This window comes from Myodes glareolus, chromosome 4 (assembly GCF_982192425.1).
Source record: "Myodes glareolus chromosome 4, mMyoGla1.1, whole genome shotgun sequence".
Taxonomy (NCBI): Eukaryota; Metazoa; Chordata; class Mammalia; order Rodentia; family Cricetidae; genus Myodes; species Myodes glareolus.
The window spans coordinates 66,220,907-66,233,515 of record NC_142029.1 but is presented as its reverse complement, the minus strand read 5'-3'; the positions used below and the strand labels follow the sequence as shown (position 1 = coordinate 66,233,515).

The 12,609-nt window shown below is 49.2% G+C and overlaps 1 long non-coding RNA gene across 1 annotated transcript; it reads left to right on the top strand.

Annotated features, from left to right (window-relative positions):
- The first annotated feature begins 580 nt into the window (after positions 1–580).
- On the top strand, positions 581–8,065 carry LOC125388657 (uncharacterized). Its single transcript, XR_007228306.3, has 2 exons — positions 581–924; positions 7,849–8,065. It is a non-coding gene; the product is annotated as an uncharacterized LOC125388657 (long non-coding RNA).
- The last annotated feature ends 4,544 nt before the right edge of the window (positions 8,066–12,609 follow it).

The window sequence follows — 12,609 nt, the reverse complement described above, 5'->3', positions numbered from 1 at the left end:
TCAGAGATCCACCTACCTCTGCCTCCTCCATGCTGACACTTAAGGCGTTGAGTCACCATGCCTGGCTACATTGTATCTTGTTTTTATTCATTCCCAACCCTCCCCCTCTTTTGTTTGTCCTTTTCCTCCCCAACATTCCCCTCTCTTTTCCTGTCATATATAGTGTGTATTGGGCATAGATTCTGCATAAGAGAAAACATTTGATATTTTGCCTTGCCCCTCATTACCCTCTTCTTCCCCTTACATAGTCCCTCTTCTGTGTCCTTCTGTGTGTGTGTGTGTGTGTGTGTGTGTATGTGTATTCTGCTTATGAGAAAAAAAAACACTGGACATGTGTCTGAGTCTGGTTTATTTCTCTTAGCATGGTGACCTTTGTTCTGTCCATTTCCCTACACTGTTTATTTTTCAATATGAGAAAAAGAAAAGGGGGGGGTGAGAAAAAAGAGAAGAAAAGAGGGAGAAAGAAAAAGAGAAAGGAAAGAAAATTAGAAGAGGGTCAACAAGATGGGGATGCAGTTATTTGCTGCCTATGTTATCTGTGAAAGGAAAAAATGCATATGACATTCACATGAGCATCATGGCATTCACATACGTGTGTGTGTACAAATACATCCACACAACAAATAAATGCTAAAACTTTTTACATTAGAAGGGAGGGAGAGAGGGAGAAGGAAGGAACTTGTGGGAGGGGCATGAGGCATCGATTTCTTTTCTGTGCTGACTGTTATGTTCCTGAAGCCTCCAGACCATCCACTTCTCGAGTCCTGGAAGCATCTTCTCCCACCCAGCATCTGTCACAGCAGCTGCATCTGGGGCACGTGTTTCTGAAAGGTCGCTGGAGTACACAGCCCCGACCTGGCTGTGCAGTACACGTGCCAGGTCCACGATCTCTGGTTCTGAGGCAGTGAAAAGAAGGCCCAAACAGTAGGTGTGGTCTAGGGGCTTCCCCAGGCTTGATTGTGTCTTTAAGGTGGGCAGACTGGGGGACCCAGGGCCCCACAAAGTCTCAGGTTTCTCTGGTTCTGGGTACCTTCATTTCTGGGAACTGGCTGTGCTTTGGAAAGAGAGAAATGAGAAGCAAACCCTTCTGGGCCCCAGCATTACCCCCCCTTTTCAATCTTCTTCCGCTGAGTCACAGTCAAGAGCCAGGCATCTCAGCCTCCCTAGGGCCACTGGCTCGGGCAGAATTCAGGGTCAGGTGAGGACATAGCATCTGAGACAAGCTCTTTTTCCTGCCAGCATCCTCTGTCAGTGGCTCTGGGGCAGCTGAGGCATGAGACCACCTCAACTTAGGGGAGGGTGAGCTGAGATGCTTTATGTCCTGTCTGTTCTGTTTCCTTGTCACATGTTTGCCCCCAGGATTTTACTAAGTGTCAACTGTGTGTGCTGGATACAGGAAGGTAGTGGCCCTTAGGTTCCTTGTCTTTAGAGAGCTCATAGATGGAGACACAGATGGGTCTTTAGGATTTCTTTTGTCAGCAATGGGGACCCACACAGGTTTTACCCTCCATGAAGAGTTGGCCATATGCCATTTTATAATGCTTATCAGAAAACTACATATATACCTCTGCACAGGAATGTACATGCACATGCATAAGCATGGGTGTGGCACTTGAACGTCAGCTGGAATTCATGATCATAGGTGTCCTTAGAGAACCTCTGTCGGGTGGAAACTGGGTCAGGCTGTGTGTGTGTGTGTGTGTGTGTGTGTGTGTGTGTGTGTGTGCGCGCGCGTGCGCGCTCGTGTTATCCTGTCTCAGAGGCCCAACCACTACTTCTGTGTCATGGTAGCCCTGGAAGCCCCAGCACATCACCTCCTTTCATGGAAAAGAAAGTTGAAACTGAGAGTCAGTCCCCTTTCTTGGCTTGCCTGGTGTCACACAGTGTTTTGGGGGGATAGGTCTGGGAGGGTGACTACTCAGATCTCTGACACTTTTGGAGCCCAGGTGAGGACCAACCTCAGATCCTTCGAAGCTTCAGCGGCTTCTCCAGGATTTCCTGCTCTCTGCACCTTTGCTATGACTGCCCTGGCTAGTGTCCTGCATCCGTCCTCTCTCCTGAGTGAACCGGCCTCCCATTCTGTTGAAATGCTCCCCACCTTGCTCATCCTCTGGGATGTTCCTGTGACTCAAGACTCCTTCCTTCTAGCCTTTGTCCCCTTTATGTCCACCCACTAAGACTAAAATTGGCCCATGTACCACTTTTTCCTGTCCTTTATATAAGAATTGTGTTGGGCTGGGGTAGATAGCTCAGTGAGCAAAAATGCTGGCCATGCAGGCGTGAGGATTGGATCCATATAAAAGTCAAGCGTGGCTGTGCCCGTTTATAATCCCAATGACTGGGGAGGTGGAGACAGGAAGATTCCTGGAACTCACTGGTCAGCTAGTCTAGCCTACTTGATGAGTTCCAGACCAGTGAGAGACGCTAATTCAAGGAGGAGAGTGCCTGAGGAACGGCTCCCAAAGTGGACTCTGGTCTCCACGTGCATGCTTACACACACACATGCTCACGCATGTGCATGTGCACACACACTAGTACGATGAAAGCTGAGCTTTTTATCCACTGTGTAAGCAAATGAGTTAGCCTACCATGTTCTCAGAGATGCTGGCAGGAGGCATAAAGCTTCTGGTTTGGAAACAAAAGAGGGATCACCTCTATTTTCCTGGGAACAAGGGCTATCGGTGCTCACTGACCCGACAAAGGTACAGAGGTGGACAAGAACTGTGGAGCTTAGTCTTCCAACTTCCTGCTGGGGCTCCTTAGCATCACTTCCAAAAAAGCTACATGCTTTAGGGTTCTTGTCTCAGTGTGCTGGGGGAATGCAGGGAAGACATGCCTAGGAGGAGGCTTTGCCTCCCAGCCACTGTTCTGTGTCCCCAGGAGGGGCTGCAGAGGACATTTTAAACAGTGTTTCATTTTAATTTTGAAATATTTGATCTGTCTAAGAATTTATGGTGAGGGGGGCATTGAATTTTTTCCCAAAATTATTCTGGTATTACTTGTTGGAAATTACATCTGGTCGGTTACCATTCTCTCCTAACATGCCTGAAATCTATTGTTTGAAGTACAGTCAAAATCTATAAAAATAGATTTCTGATAGATTTACAAATATTTCAGGGGCATCACCAATACCAGGGACTCGGTGCCCTGTGCCTGGTGCAGAGACGAGTCCATAATCCACTCCTATGGTAACAGTTTGAACCTCAGGGAAACACAGGCAGGGTCTGCTCTGAGACAGCAGAAACTCCCCTGCAGCTGTCATGGAGGGTTTGAACTGCATTCTGAGAAGATTCCTTTCTATGAAAAACATTTAACACGACTTAATAAAAACTTCAGGACTAAGGGTGGGCCTCACTGGTAGAGCACTGGCCTGGAATATAGGAGACCCTGGGTTCAGTCTCTAAAAAAAAAAGAAAGAAAGGAAGGAAGGAAGAAAGGAAGGGAAAAAATTAAATAAGAAAACAAAATTTTAATTTAGTTTAAAATTAATTGAAATTTAATTTTTATGTTTATCCTATCATTTGACATTATTATGTAACATGTAATTTATTGCTTCAGTTTTTGTTGCTGCCATTGCTGTGTTTTTGAGATAGCAACAGTATGCCAGGCTTCCTGGAACTCACTCTATAGCCCAGGCTGGCCTTTGTACTCATGGTAATCCTCTCGCCTCAGCCTCCCAAGTTATTTCCTTTTCATTAACTAATTATTAATTTCACATGTTTTCACACGTGTGCGTGAGTCCGCATGTGGGTGGATATCCATGCATATGGATGCCAGTGCCTGTGGGGGCACTGAGGCCAACATCAGGGGTCTTCACTGGTTTCTCTGCCTTGTTCTTTGAGGCTCTGAGACTCTCCTGTCTCTACCCTCCTAACACGGGACTCACAAGCAGGTCACTTCGCCCCGTGGGCACGTCAGTGGGTTCTGAGCTCATGGAACTGCAGTCTTAGGTACTTTCCCTGCTGAGTCACCATCCCAACCTGTTACTTCACTTCTAATAACCTTTTTAAAAAAAAGCAAAGCTATTTATGTGTATGTGTGTGAGTGCCTGTGGGCATCTGTGGGCACTATGTGTGCTCCACGGAGGCCAGAAGAGGGTACCCCTGGAACTGGAGTTCCAAGTGGCTGTGAGTCTACATGTGGATACTGGGAACTGAGCCTGGGTCCTCTAAAGACCAGGACGTGCTCTTAACTGCTGAATCATCTTCCTAGCCTCAATGCCGTTTCTTTTAAAATTAATTTTTGGGGTTAGGGATGTAGCTCACTTGGTGGAATGTTTGTCAAGTATGTCTGTTTGATACCCAGGACTGTATAAAGCCATGCATGATGGCACATGCCTATAACACTCCCAACATGCGGGAGATGGGGCAGGAGAATCAGAAGTTTAAGGCCCTGTCTAAATTAAACAAACAAACACATAAATTAATAAATAAATACTAAATATTGATCCTATGTTTAAAATACTTTTAATTTTGGTACTTTTCTTTTTCTTTTTTTTTAAAGTAAATTTTTATTTTTATATTATGTGCATTGGTATATGCCTGTGTGAAAGTGTCAGATCCCCTAGAACTGGATGGAGTTATAGACAGTTGGAGCTGCCATGTGAGTGCTGGGAGTTGAACCGGGTCCCCTGGAATAACAGCCAGTGCTCTTAACTGCTGAGCCATCTCTCCAGTACCTATAGTTTTCATTTAACCTAATTTTTTTTTGGGGGGGGGGGTTGAGACAGGATTTCTCTGTAGCAGCTTTGGAGCCTGTCCTGGAACTAGTTCTTGTAGATCAGGCTGGCTTCAAACTCCCAGAGATCTGCCTGCCTCTGCCTCCTGCATGCTGGGATTAAAGGTGTGTGCTACCACCACCTGACTTTAGCCTAACATTTTTATACTGTTTGGTTATATTATGGGTTGTTTGTTTGTCCGTTTGTTTGTTTTGCTTTGTTTTTTTGAGACAGGGTTTCTCTGTGTAGCCCTGACTGTCCTGAAACTAACTCTGTAGACCAGCTGGCCCGAATTCACAGAGATCCGCCTGCCTCTGCCTCCTGAGTGCTGGGATTAAAGGTGTGCGCCACTATTGCCCAGTATATTATGTTTTTTAACCTTGTAAACCATCACTATCAAAAACAGTAATTACAAGCAAATCTTATAATAACTGGTCTTGTACATGATTATAATAACATGATCATGTTTTCTAGAATAAAAACAAGAACAACTACAGGGTAAATAGAGAATGCATTGTGAGTTAAGCAAATCTCTGTTTTCTTACTTAAACCTCAGACCTATCAGAGAACACCTAGACATGAATAATTATCATGAAGTTCAAAAATCATTGATATTGCCTGACTTTCATACTTATAAAAGCTGTCCATTGATAGATATTTTTATTGCTATGCAAACATGTTTGTTAAGTAAAAGGCTAGCACATTTATTTTTTTTCTTTTTTTTCTCTTTTTTTCCTACCTTTTGCAAGGCTAGCACATTTATATTAGCAGTTTGTAGTTTATGATTTTTCAATATTTAGATTTGTATATTAGGACCGCTGCATGTCCCTTTGCCCAGAGCACAGCATATGCCAGGGCCTGTGGTAGAGAGGGAAGGACGGAGGTGTGTTTGCAAGTGCTTTGTGCTGCAAAGGGAACCCCAGCAAGTGCTCTTGGGTTCCTGATGAAGGGGAAGCTGAAGAGGTGGCACAGGGCCCAGAGAGCAGATCTCAGAGAAGAGTGAAGTGGTCCAATTTACAATTTATTTAGGGCACCTTACCGGGATTCCATAAGGCAGATGATGGCACTGCCCTCACTTTACGGGGTGGGAGTGGGGAGTTGGGGGACGGGGGAGACCGAGTTTCAGAGATGTCCAGACCTTTTGGTGATCTGGCCCTAGAATCACCTAGCAAGTCCAGCAGCTTTGCCAACTACATGGAGTGAACCTCAGGTCAGGTTCTCCACAGCAAGCTCTCTCTGGCCATGGCCAGCCTGGCCAGGGACAGGAAGCAGGGCTCCTGTCTGAGTGGCAGAGAATGTAGCACTCCCGCTTTTGTCTGCTGCGCTGGGAGTCCCAGCAGCTCCAAGGTGAGGGCACAGCAGGGAGGTGTGTCCTGGGTCACCCGCACTGCCTTTTTACAAGGGTTTGGGGATCTCTTCCTTATAGACCCCCTCATAGCTGCCCAGCCCCTGCCCTGGCCTTCAATCCCAGGATCAGCTCTGGGTGGGGGGCATGGTTTTCTCTGAAACATACGGACAGGTAGGTTACAGGTTGGTGCTGGAGGTGGGGAGGGAGAGCAATGTGTAGATATGAGTGGAGAGGCAGTTAGTTCCATGTTGGCAAATGAAAACAAAGGTACCAGAAAGCAGGTGCTGGCTCAAGGCTGCCCAGGGATGCCAGGAGAGCCCTGGATGGCTTGGCACTGAAGCTGGGGCTGCTCTAAGGTGCAGGGATCTAAAGATCAGAACAACGCCGACCTTGAGGCTTCCTCAGCAAGACCTGGCATTGCTGACCTCACCTTGAAGGCCTCCTTTCCCTTACATTCCTCTTTCCTCTGACCTGGCAGTGTGCTCATGTCAGACACCCTCCTTTTACCTGTGCACATGCACCCCCTTTTTCTGCTGTCCACGCCTATCTCTAGTTGTTCACTGTGCTCCAGGTTGAGCACTAGATACCCTATAGGCCACACCAGACCTGAGCCTGCCCTAGGAGAGTCCTTAGTGTGATGACGGAGTTGAAGGGAATAATTTCAGTCAAGGAGGGCTTCCTGGAGGTGGGGACGTAAGCTGAAGCTTTGACTTTGACAGAGTGTCTCTTCCCCAGGCCACTGGATGTCCTCTGAGTCTTTCCCTTGAATGGCTGTCAGGTTCCAAGAAGTGTCCCCTGTCTCTGCATTGCTGGTTCCAAGAACCACAGCTCCTGGCAGCATTTGCCTGGCATTCTTTCTTAGAGCCTACTTAGGTTTCTAGAATCTGAGGACAGGGAGAGTTGGAGGTGGAGAACAGAAAGAGATAGATGACTCTCGACAGAGAAGACCCTCATGAGCTAGACATTGGGAGGTGGCCCTAGACTGTCAGGCAGGAGGGGATAAACACACTAAGGTTGGGCCTAGGAGGTCAATGAAGTGAACCGCCCTATCTCCTGGTCTGCTGTGTGCCCAGGCCTTGGAGTTCTCCCTACATAAAAGGAAAATGATTCCCTGGGGGGGTCTGTCACTTCCTCCAGCTTTCCATACTCCACTGACCATCCCACTAGCCTGGTCCCTACCATTCTTTCCCCCAGAAAATTGGCCCTCAGAGGAGGCCTTCATCAGAAAACATCCAGAGGGACAGGCCAGGGGACAGTATGGCAGGTTCTCAACAGTGAAGGAGATGGGAGCAGGAATTCTGGGGCCTGGAAAGAACATGACACCTTCACTATGATTCTTTTTATAATGTCTTTGTCTTCTTAGAACTGAGTAAGTCACCCCCCTCCAAGTCCCCCCAGCAAGTTGGGTGGCTGACTGGGGTCAGGGAGAGACAGGCCCTGATGGGTGTGCAGAGGCAGTTTAAATTCCCTCAAGGTCAGTTGGGCCTCTCCTTTGGGTGTCTTCCACCCACACCACCTCTGAGCTGGCACCGGGCCTGCCCACTCGCCTGGGACCTGCCCGAGCACATTGAGCAACCAGTTCCTGAGAAGCGTGGAAAGCTGTTTGGTTTAAAATTAACTCCCCCGCGCACCCTCCTGCCCGCCCTCCTCAGAGTTCTTGGAAGAGGCGCTCTGCTCTTCCTGGGAAGAGGCCTCTAGCCACAGCTGCTATGGTTCTGGCGAAAACACCTCACCCAGGGTGGGGGCGGAGTTGCCCACACTATGCCTTCTCTGCCCTCCACAGGTAACCGGCTGAGACCCAGGAGAGAAACTGGGGACAATCAAGTTGCTGGAAAGGGGGTGCTGGTGTCCCCAAAGTCCACATCTCCCAACTCTGATACTGACTGGCAGACTCCAAGTGAAAAGGTATAGGACTGTGCAGACCCAGCCTGGCACCTTTTGGGTAGGCCACAGAGCAAATGGATCCCACAGACAATAAACCCAGAATTTTGTGATGAGAATGTGTATCTCATGAAATTAAAAACAGCCTGGTCAGAGCCACCCAGCTTTGCCTGTTAAAGCTGAGGCTACCCTCTCAGTGCCAGACTGATGATGGCAAGATCCCAGGGGTGCAGGCACCCACGTGCCAGGGTTAACAGCACACCCTCCCAGGAGGTCTCTTCCTGCGGCCCCTCCATCTTTTCAGGCTACCACGGGAACCATCTTCATCTGGATAGGACTTCATGTGTCTGAGCTTTGAGGAAATGTTTCCCGAGGACCTCTCTCTTCTGTAGCTCTTCCTACCAAACTGTCCCCTGAAAGGAGCCGAAGAAAACAAAGGAATGTTGGCCAAGGGAAAAGGTCAGCACACATGCGAGCACACACACGCACACACACACATGAATGCACACACTGGTGTGCTCAGTGGGAAGGGTAAATGCTTCTTGAGGGAGGCTGAGAGCCAAGAGGCACTTAGAACATAGCCTTGGCCTAACACAGGCTGGAACTGAACTCCAGATCTCTGGTAGAAAGAGAGAGCCCACCTCTGGTGACAGGAAGTATTTGGTCTGGTTTATTGGTGCTAGTGCTGGGGAAAGTCCCCAGAGCAAGGTTCTGACTCTCACCCTGGAAAGCATGTGTTAGATGCCATGCCCCCTTCAACCATACCATCGGCATATCTCTGGGGACAATAAGTTCCTGTGTGGGTGGAAGAGTTCTGGAGGGCTTTTAGTAGCCCTAAGTCTTCCAAGCCTTCCTACTTGCTGTGCTCTGGACTCTGCTTGCTTTGACCAGGCTTGGGTCATGGAAACCATTGTCTTTCCACTGAGCAGACAGCTTTTGGCCTCCTTCTGCACTCAGCCCGCAGCATCTCCCGCCCAGAGATTAGTATCGGCTTCCATGTGCTTGGCTTTTCCCCAAAGTCAGGCCCAGTCACTCTCCACTTACCCTCTGGTCTGCTGTCTGGCCAGAACTAACCCTCCAGGGACCTCCTCTAGCTTGTGTCCCAGACACGGATCCCAATCCAGCTGCCCTACAGTGACCACTGGGGTGCCCCCCAGTTGGCTGGCTGTACTTCCCCACTGAGCCAGAGAGAGAGGTGGGGAGGCCAAGTGCAACCCTGCTCTAGATTAAAACTGGTCTAACAGGTTGGTGTGAAAAGGGCTGCTCTGGCCTGCCCAGGCTCCTTTGTAAAGGAAGATGTCCTCAGCGACCAAAGGACCAGAAGCCTGACACGCAGACCCTTGGTGCTGGATAGCACTTGATTTCCTGCCCCAGACCCCTGAAGTCACTGCACCGCAGACACCTAGGGTAGGAGGGTTTCCATCTGAGAGTGGAGATAGCCCATCATGGCTTCAACTCCATTCTAGCAGGATCTGCTCAGACAGCAAGTTAAATGCTGAACTTAGGTTCAGGGGTCCTTGGGACCAAGGAAATGCTGGGTGACTCAGTAATCTTGAATGAAACATCTTAGCAAGACATTAGCCAGTTAGATCTGCTGACAAGAAATACCTGGTTTGCTTTGTGGTACCTGCCCCCAACTATTCCAGAGGCACTGAATCCAGAGAGGGATATCACATAGGCCGGCTCTCCAAACCCATCTTCCTTTGGCAGGGCAGAATCTTCCTGGGCCTAGCTCCAGCACTGCCCTCCACCCCTCCAGCCAAGCCCTGCTGAATGTCTTTACTCTTCAGAGTTCAAGGCTTTGGCAGGCGAGTCTTCAGAGACAGGGTAGAATAGTAGCTACACGAATAAGGCCTAGAGTCAAGGCTTGTGGCCCTGAGCTAGCCATACTTCTCTCTAAGCCAGCGGTCCTCAACCTTCCTCAAGCTGCCACCCTTCATACAGTTCCTCACATCACCTTACAATTATGTTCTCTGCTACTTTATAACTGTAATTCTGCTACTGTTACAAATCATAATGTAAATATCTTTGTTTTCTGGTCATCTTAGGTGACCCCTGTGAAAGGGTCGTAACTCACTGGTTAGGAACGGCTGCTGTAAGCCGTACTCCTCCAGCCGGAAACAGGGACAACCTCTGTGAGTGTGCAGGGCAGGAGTGAGAATTAATGGGGATGCCAGGCAGTGGTGGCGCACGCCTTTAATCCCAGCACTCAGGAGGCAGAGGCAGGCGGATCTCTGTGAGTTTGAGGCCAGCCTGGTCTACAAGAGCTAGTTCCAGGATAGGCTCCAAAGCTACAGAGAAACCCTGTCTTGAAAAACCGAAAAAAAAAAATGGGGAATGAGCCACATCCAAAGTTGCCACCCTGCCACCCTTGCCTCCTCTGCTTTCCTATGGCGTCCCCTGTGGATCTTCTCACTGGCTACCATGGAGCCATCCACCTAGAGTCCTTTAGGAACGAGCATCAGAGCTCAATACAGCCTGCTAGACCCCGAGGTGGTCACTTTGCCCTTCTTGCTCCATCCTGGATTCTAGGCTTGTTTCTGCCTTAGAGCCATTGTGCTGCTTGTTCCCAGGATCTGGCACAGCCCTTGCCCACGACATCTACAGGACCACGCCCTGCTCTTCACTCTGGTAGCCAGGTTCACTGCCGTGCTACTCAGACATGACCCAGACCCCCTTTGCTGTGGGGAGACCCCACACCTACAGCCGTTCTCTGCCCCCACCTCCTGCCGTGTCACCCAGTCAAAACTTGCCCAATTGTTCCTTGTTTACAGCCTCTCTTGCACTACTGACAAAGCCCCAGGAGGACGGAGGTCACATCTGTCTCGTTCCCTGCTCTGTCCCGGGGCCTTGATGGAGTCTGGCTCAGTGACCAAAGAGCATATGTGAAGGGACCCAGTCAATAAAGGATTACTGTTAATTACTATTTGGATATTGCGCAGGGTCCAGCATGCCCACCTCATGGCTCACCCTTCCCCACTAGCTAGTGCCAACAGGGTTGCCCTTTAGAGTAACCCAGGATCATCAAAGGGTGATTACACTGGCCAGCTGCTTTTCCCTTTCTGTTAGGCTTGGGCTGTTGACTTGGGTCTGGGGTCCAGTGGCATGTTTTCTGCTGTCCCTATGCCCAGGCAGGTGTTGCTATTCCTCTCATATAAAGACTGAAATGTCAGCCGCTGGCAGCCCCTTCTCAAGAAAGAGATAGACTCTGGCTTGAGGTGAGCCAGGCGTGGCCAACTGCCAGGACGGCTCCAGTGCTTTCAGCAGGCAGAGACAGGTGGAGAGAAACCACTGTCCAGGCTGCCACCTGGTTGCCTAGTCTCATCTCACAGAGCCGCAGGGGGCAGAGGTGCAGTTAGGCGAGTGTTGTTCTGTACTGAACTCTCTCTCTGTGTGGCCTCAACCAGCCACTGCTCCTGGTATTTGAATCCAGAGTAGCGTTTGGACCCCACTCCCAGGGAGTAGAGTCCTCACGCATACTTGCACCTGGCAGGCATTCTTAGGCAGTCCCTAGTGTGAAGAATGGGGTTCTCCCTGCTTCCTCTTATTCTAGCAGCCGAATGTTCAGGTTGAAGCACCAGACGTGGAAAGCCTAACTCTGTCCCCTATGTGCCCACTACTTTCCCACTAAATGACTCAGATCTGGGGGCGTGGAGGGCAACAGGGATTACCTCACACATTTTCAGAATGAAAAAAAGGCTAAGATCAAAGTTGAAGAAAAGGCGCTACCAGGGCCATGGTGACACTTGGAAGAGGTGCACTGTTGTCCCCCACAGTCAGCAAAAGTTTTATCAGCTCCCATCAGCAACAGAGAAGGTGTCAGACCAAAGAGATGGACTTGGGCACTACCACCAGCTTTTAAAAATATCGTCCCTCCTTCATCTACCTCTTCTTCATTCTAGTCCAATGTCATTCCTTTAAAAAAGTATTATTTCTTATGTGTGTGTTTCTGGGTGTGTATATAGGTGCACAGAGGCCAGAAGATGGTATCAGTTCCATTGGAGCTGGAAGCTCTGGGCCTTTGAAAGAGTAGCGAACATTGTTGACCCCTGAGCCATCTTCCCAGCCCCTACAATGTCATTCCTCTTCTTGGTCATGACTCCTTGTCCTCAGTCCTGGGCCTCCCTGATTCTGTTTTTTTCTTTTCGTCGTCTATATCAAGATGCTGTTTCTCATAGCTTTCTACTCACGCTCCACCATTACTGGCCTCCTGTAATTTGCAGCTTCTAATGGTCTCAGGACTAAGAACACATCCCAAATCGTTTCCAAAATAAGGCTTAGAAGGCCATGAGCCCAATTGGGAGGCGCTTTCCTGGGAGGCCCTCACACACCAGAGACAAGATCAGGCGTAGCAGGATCCCAGCAGTCTAAATATTTCCGAGTCAGACCATCAACCCGGGACAGCGTTTCCATCTTAATTATATTTCTCATGTGCTAGATCTTGACTCAAAGGAGAGGGTCCTCTGACCCCAAACAGCCTGAGCCCAGACTCTGCCAGCTCATTGAGCACTACCTGTGTCAGCTGATCTGCCCCACTCCCTGGGAAACCTCTCTCAGGCATCAAGTCAGGGATCCTCATACCTTGTGCCTCTGTTTCCACTCTGCTTTCTCCTTGCAAGGACTGGCGGCCTGAGCTCTGTGACTCCTTCTTCTCAAGTTACCG